The sequence below is a fragment of the Empidonax traillii genome, unplaced genomic scaffold, assembly GCF_003031625.1.
Source record: "Empidonax traillii isolate 1590-97213 ecotype Southwest subspecies unplaced genomic scaffold, ASM303162v1 scaffold149:size904812, whole genome shotgun sequence".
NCBI lineage: Eukaryota > Metazoa > Chordata > Aves > Passeriformes > Tyrannidae > Empidonax > Empidonax traillii.
The window spans coordinates 234,610-241,500 of NW_020955342.1; positions in this window are offsets into that span (position 1 = coordinate 234,610).

The window sequence follows — 6,891 nt, forward strand, 5'->3', positions numbered from 1 at the left end:
TTACCCACTGTTCACTTAAAACGGGGAAAAAAAAAACATGGGCAAACTTTGCAGGTAAAGGTACAGTGAAGTATACTTCAGTTAGGTACATTCAAAACATACTATCAAGCGTATAATGTCTTTAGAAGAGCAAAATGTTCGCTTTAGAAAGTGATCAGTATTTCTCAGTGGGGTGTGTTATTAAAATGTTTGCAGGCAAAAGCTATGCAACTGAAAGGCAAATCTGCCAAGTAACAGTTCTTTCACTCAAATATGCAACCTGTGAAAACAGCAAAACAGAGTAAGTTACACAAGGAGAATAATTTTTATGTTCCAGTATCCTGGTGGTGAATGGTCTGCTGCTTTCAGGACAGAAGGAAAGGTATGTTGCCTTTTGGGTTCAGAAATTTTATATTCCTTTGTGCAACCTGTTAGCTTGCTTTTATTTCAGGCAGTTTTTCTGTCATTACAGGCAGTAAGGTCTTCCTAGATTCATAGCTGCCCACTGGCTGAAATTCCCTTCTCCATCAGAACTAGTACCCATGCCTACATTCGAGCATCATCACAGGAAGTTCATGTAGCTCTTTAAATTTCTCATTTTCTTGTGTCCTAGTACAAGCTGTATACTCTCTATCCAAGACAGAGTTCCCAGGCAGTCTTTCTGGTTCTGTGTGCTCTATATTATTGATTTTTGAGTCTTCATTTATACCTTCTACTGCACTGTGTGATGCTTCAGCCATTTACTTCTGCCCTGTTTACCTGCCCTAGCCCCAGGAAGTGCCAACCTCCCGTTGACAGTGCTGGCATCCTCTCCTGTTCCACCACCTTCAGAAAATATAATATTTTCTTCACCTTCCCAGATGCAGTGGGAAAAATCAAATAAAATATATGAAGCCACGTCCTTACACTCTCTTTCGTTTTTACCATACCTATCCTAGCAAAATTAGGACTCACTGCTCTTTGAGAAAATTATAATCTTTTCTATGTTTTTGTAGTGACTAATACAACAGGACAGTATGGTTTTTAGTATGTGCAGTGACAATATGCATTTCAAACTAAACCAGGATGATCTAATCAAGATAACCGGGCAGTAGAGTGGTGGCATACTAAGGATTTAGTGCTTAAGCTAATTCTAGCTCTCTTGTTAGTGGGTGATCAGTAAGTAGTCACTTTTTGGGTGCTTGTTAGCAAGATCTGTGATGAGAGTGCTTGTTAAAATTATCCTTAAAAAAAGTGGTAAAGGAAAAACTGTTCAGTGTCATGTCTTCGAAGAACAGACAAACTTCTAAGAAGCTGGCTGTGATTGTAAATCAGAAAAAAATTACATTTTAGGTAGAACCTGCAGTGAAGGAGGAAATGAGGTTATAGTCGTGCTGTTTTTCATTTTATCATGTATTTGCCTTTATTGCTTACATAAAAGCTTAATGTGTCCAAACTTTAGTTGTTTCAAAATCTTCTAGGTATGACTATACTGTTAATGAGCTATTAATAGCATTTAATGCAAACTGTAGGAAACATTACTGTGACGTGAATAAAATTTTAATAATGAAATCAAGTTGCTATTCTTTTTCTTTAATTGATATTTTTACACAGGGATTACCATATTTGTTTAAACTGTAATACAGTTTCCTGTTTCACTAGTAAATACATCCTAATGCTTCAGTTGATATTAACTCCAAATAAGTTGCTTCCTGATTTCTTTATGTAGTAACTGATTTGATCTATAATATCATTGATAGCAACATTGTATTTAGATTAATAACTGAATTTCTGTGACAGTCAATATGAATGGATTACATATGATGTGACAAAACATTTCTTCTTATCAGTTTTGAAATTTCCATACTTTGGGTGTTTCTTTGTATTGTTTTCTTGTGTTGTAAGATAGCAAGCATAGAAATGTCTGATCTGACCTCTTTACAGCAATGATTATTTTACATGTCCATGCATAAGACTCCAGATTTTAAACTTCCTAATTTCTCTTCCTAGGAATTTTCCATGTCTATTATTGTCCACATATGAACCCTATCCAGTTTTTTAGTAACCTTTTGGAGAAGAGGTGACCTGTACCTCCTTTGGGATTTTCTTTTTCTGATAAGGTCAGAGCATTGATTTTTATAATCCTATTACATTGGCTTTCTTCTAATTCTCTTCCATTGTTTAAGCTGCCCGTTTTATTACTCTTATTTTGATTGTAGTGTGGTGTTGAGCAGAGATTTTCACTAAACTGCTGAAGTGGGCCCTGGTTCCTTCCTGAGGCCAAAGCAACTGGTGTACTTTCCCAATACGGCATAACTGACCTAATGAACAACTTCCATTAAACGGAGGCAATCCTATACCATAACATAGGACCAAACACATTTCTTTTTTATACACTTTGTAGTTAACTATTTGCTAATAAAGAAATCTATTATAATGAAATCAATCATTTAATCCAGTATTTTTCCCTGTTTAGATTTTGATCAGGTTTTGATCTATGATTGCCTGTGTCCTCATTTTTTTGTTTGCTTGCTTCAGGATGCATTCTCCTCCTACTTCGGGCTTTGAAAGAACTTTTCTGTTATCTAGATCACTAGATCTGGAGCAAGAACTAGAATATCATCAGTCGTAGTTGTTCTATTCTCTTTCTTTTTTACATGATGCCTAGTATGACTTTTGCTTATTGTTTGTGTTAGGATTAGATTTCTAAATTTGTGTATTTATTAGATTTCTAAATTTCTAAATAAGCTAATTTCTTGAAGCTCATTGTTTCTTCATAATGTTTTATTATCCTTTTCCCAGCAATAAGCATGTTTTTTGAGACCCTGAGAATTTCTTAGCATGTAAGATATGTCAGTGGGGTTTGCTTCATTATTTTGGGCTTTAGGGACTTTCTTATGTTGTTGAAATCTCTTTTTTAATAGGGTAGATTTCAAGTTCAGTAAGTTTAACAGGGAGCATCGTACATTGTGGGGCATGAACTCTTCACATATATGAAGGGACTCCTTCCATTTCTTACTTTTGCTTTTACCAGTCCTACATTTTACTATTTTCTCATCAATTGTTTCACAAAATAGCTTATGATGTGTCAAGCACATGACGAGGGTTTCCATAGTTTGTTTCCTCCACTCTGCTTTTTCTGCCAGAAATTCTGTATGTGTCTTGGATCCACCCATACCTTCCCATCGCTTTTATTCTCCCTTCTCTTCTTTTGCTGTGTTGAATTGTCTTGAGGATTTGCCCATTATTCACACTGGGTAGAAAATAGCTGGTGCCAGCCATGAACACATTCCACTCTTTGTTATAGGACTGAGGAATTTAGGAAATACCAAAGTTGAAGTTGATGCACATAGCTGTGCATCATCTACAAGGGGGGGGGGTGTAATTCTATGATAATTACATGATCAGGTACTGTTTAATAAAATACTGGTTTGTGTAACTGTAAATTATTAGTTCCTGTGATTTTAGTCCCCACACAGACATGGGCTGAAAAGATGATCTGCAATTTTAAGTGCTGGAAACGTAAATATAATACAGTTGAAAACAGCAAATATACACTAATAAATATAATAATAAAATATATAAAATATAGATGAGAAGGGAAATGCTAGTAGTTAGGGCAACATTCATACTTTAGGGATCCAACTCAGGTACCTAAATCAAAAGACTGATCGGCCTAGGCTATTTCCATAGCTATTTCCAGAGACTTATACAGTTTGGAATGTTTCAGGAGTTCTTTCAACCAAATCACTTTCAACAGGAACCTCTCCATTTACTGTATAGTAGAATACGTCTCCTACATCTCCCTCTTCCTTACTTTAGATGCTTAAAAATACGTGATGTGAATATAACTGCTTATCACACGGTTTGCTCATAGGGGCTGTAGGGTTGTGTTAGTAAGCTGAATTTCAGCGAAAGCTTTGAACAACAGCAATGCAATATGTTGTCAAATATTTAAGGGAGTTTCCATAAACTGTAAGGCACAAAACAGAAAAAAGCATAAGAAGTTTGTGTGAAAATACAATGTGTGGGTGAGAGAGAACCTGGGAACTGGACGCTTGATGCAAGAACCATCTCTGAATTTAATTTTTTTACCAGTAAAAAGTGGGGGTTTTGAAAGTGTTTTAGCCCGACACAAAATAATAATCAGATTAGACGGTATGATGTAATGGTCTTTTAAGCTTTATGTTTCATGAAAATTGTCCCAGCTTCAAATGGTAGCAAACCACAGCTGGTCTTCCTGACAAAGATTAAGGAGCAATAGGTGTGGTGGTGATAAGCAAGGATGGACCTTGAAACTGAAGACAAGCAGTAGATATTGCAGAAGTAGCTAGGGAGAGCTGTGGAGACTGTGTTCTCCAAAAAATCAGCTAGGAAAAGGGTCTTTGCAGCAGTTTTCTGAGTGAATGCATGCAATATTAGGCTGTGTTTCTTAAAGGCAGAGAGAAAAAGTGTTGCTGAATCAAACAATGATGATTAACCTGATTGAATACTTTAGCTCTTTGGAAGAGTTAAGAAAAATACCATCTTGGAAATGTTGCACTGAAAGTATCTGCAAATTATGAATATGAATCTTGGGATTTGGAGTATATTTGGGATCTAAGGTCATGCTAGAGTTATATGTCTGAGCAATAGGCAGGATGATGGTGTGGCTATCCTGCTTGGTGTGCGTCACCACCAATTAAGTAATTCATATGGAAACTGTATATATCTGTCCTCAAATATAATTTTATTATTTATTATTAGGTTTTTCACTCCTGCAGTTGCTTGCCACATAATATTGCTTAGAATATATCCCTTCCTGACAGAAAGGGTTGGACGTTAATTGTTGAGTTTGATTTGTAATGTCATGTTGGGGTGCCTAGAATGAAAAGATGTGTTTTGCATTTGCTGGGAACGCACTGATCTTTTCATTTGGTTTATAGTAATAGTGAATCCTGGATACAGTAATTTCTTTACAATTAAATTACAAAGTTAAGTCTTCTAATAACTATACTCTGTAGTATTTCAGTAATAGGTAATTGATTCTTTTCCTTGTCCTAATACTGCCTGATGATGTAAGAATTCTGCCCAAGAGGAGTAAGCTTTCAGTGTGCCTGAAGCTTTTATAGTCAGGTTCCGTATCAGCCACAGTCATCTTTGTTTGCCCCTTCAGCGTGTCCCAGAACTCATGGGTTGAGAAAGGACAGAGGAAATAACATCTGTTCTTGGCTAATTTTCCACTGGCACGTAGTTATATGGGCATGGTAGAAAACAGGTATGAATTAGATTGCTTCTAGGTATTTTTCACTTAAACCAGAGATGAGGAAACTTTAGTATCAAGGAGGCATAATCTGAAGAAAAAAAAAAACCAACAGCTTTTTATTTTCTTTCTTCTTATTTTTATATAGATACCTTTCCACTAGGTGTGGAAATCTAAACCGTTAATGCATTTTTTCAAGAGGAAGAAAAAAGGTTGTCTTAGGCATCTAGTTATTAGGTGTCCAGATTAAAAAGTTAAAACTTATAGTATGCTCAGGGAAAAGACATTAAAAATTGCCTTTCCTCAGAAATGTAACTCTAGGAAGGAATTTGATAATAGCCCATCAGTAGTTTCAGGTTATTCAGAGAAAGAATAGTGATAGTGGTAAGGCAGTAAATGACTCTTTGCCTGCTAAAAATTTGTGAAATGGTAAATTTGTGAGCAAATCTGCTCTGCTGGCATGCTCAGCTCTTCAACCGTAGTATGCTTACAGAGCAACAGCCAGGTTTGAGTTCATAAGTCTTTTGAGATAAAATAACCAAAATCTGGCACCATTAGCGCAGTGTTATAGGTGCTTTACTATGTACCAGTTTTGGACATGTATGTGGTGTATAAGTGGGAATTCAACATTAAAATGGAAATAAAGATTTTGATATCTATCCTGAGCTAGCACCAACTCTAAGAAGACAAAAACATTACCTTTCTTCACAAATTTTGGAAATCTCATCTGCCTTGCATACCTATGAGTTTCCTCATACATAAATACTTCCAGTAAAGTCAGTTTCTCATCTTGGCAAAAAGGGTTTGAAATGCCCATTAGAAATATTAGCAGTTTGAGTCCTTACCCCTCAGTCAGTGCTATAGGCAAACCAGTGTCTCACTGAACTTCATATGTTCATGTCCACATGTACCTTGAGATGATTTTTACACTTACTATTTTATAGAAAGGATCTTGCTGCATCTTAAGCCATCCTCTAGGAGATACAAAAGTAATCAGAGATAGTTGATAGTCTTGAATGTTTTTTTTCCGTGTAGAAAGTGTGTTCATACTGATTTATCTGGTTACACACTGGTCTCTGAAGGCATAACTTTACTACAGTAATGGGAAGAATGGTATCATACTCCTGGACCTCATTCTGTCTTTGGTCTGCCTGTTTCAGAGACGTTGTACCAGTGAAAGGTGCAAGGTGCAGCAACATTTACAGGCATGATAAATTAGCTGTTGCCCCCTCCTGAGCTGACAGATAGCCACAGGAAGGTCATAGCTAGAGAGAAAGCATGGACCCTTTCCTGGGGTGGATGAAGAGAGCTGGTGTTGACATTTGGATGTCGTGATGCTCCGCAGTGTAGCCTGTGAGTCTGTGTGCTTGATGCACCATAAACCTGATGTTCCTGTATTGTCCTCGCTGCTGCTGTCACACCTTCCTGTTGTACTAAAGTCTATATTTCAGTGGGCAAACCTCATTATAAGGGAGGCATTTTTTTGAGACAGTATATTTTTTTTCATTGGCAACTGTGTGATACTAGGTGCATGCTACCATGGGGTTTTATTGGAATGTTAGGGAGAAACACTGCCAAGCTAGAACTTCTCACAACCTTCAGATAGGCATAACTATGACACTTTTTACAGAAATGTTATTACTTTCTGTCAGTTCTACAGTGTTTTAAAATATGGGGAGATTATCTCATGT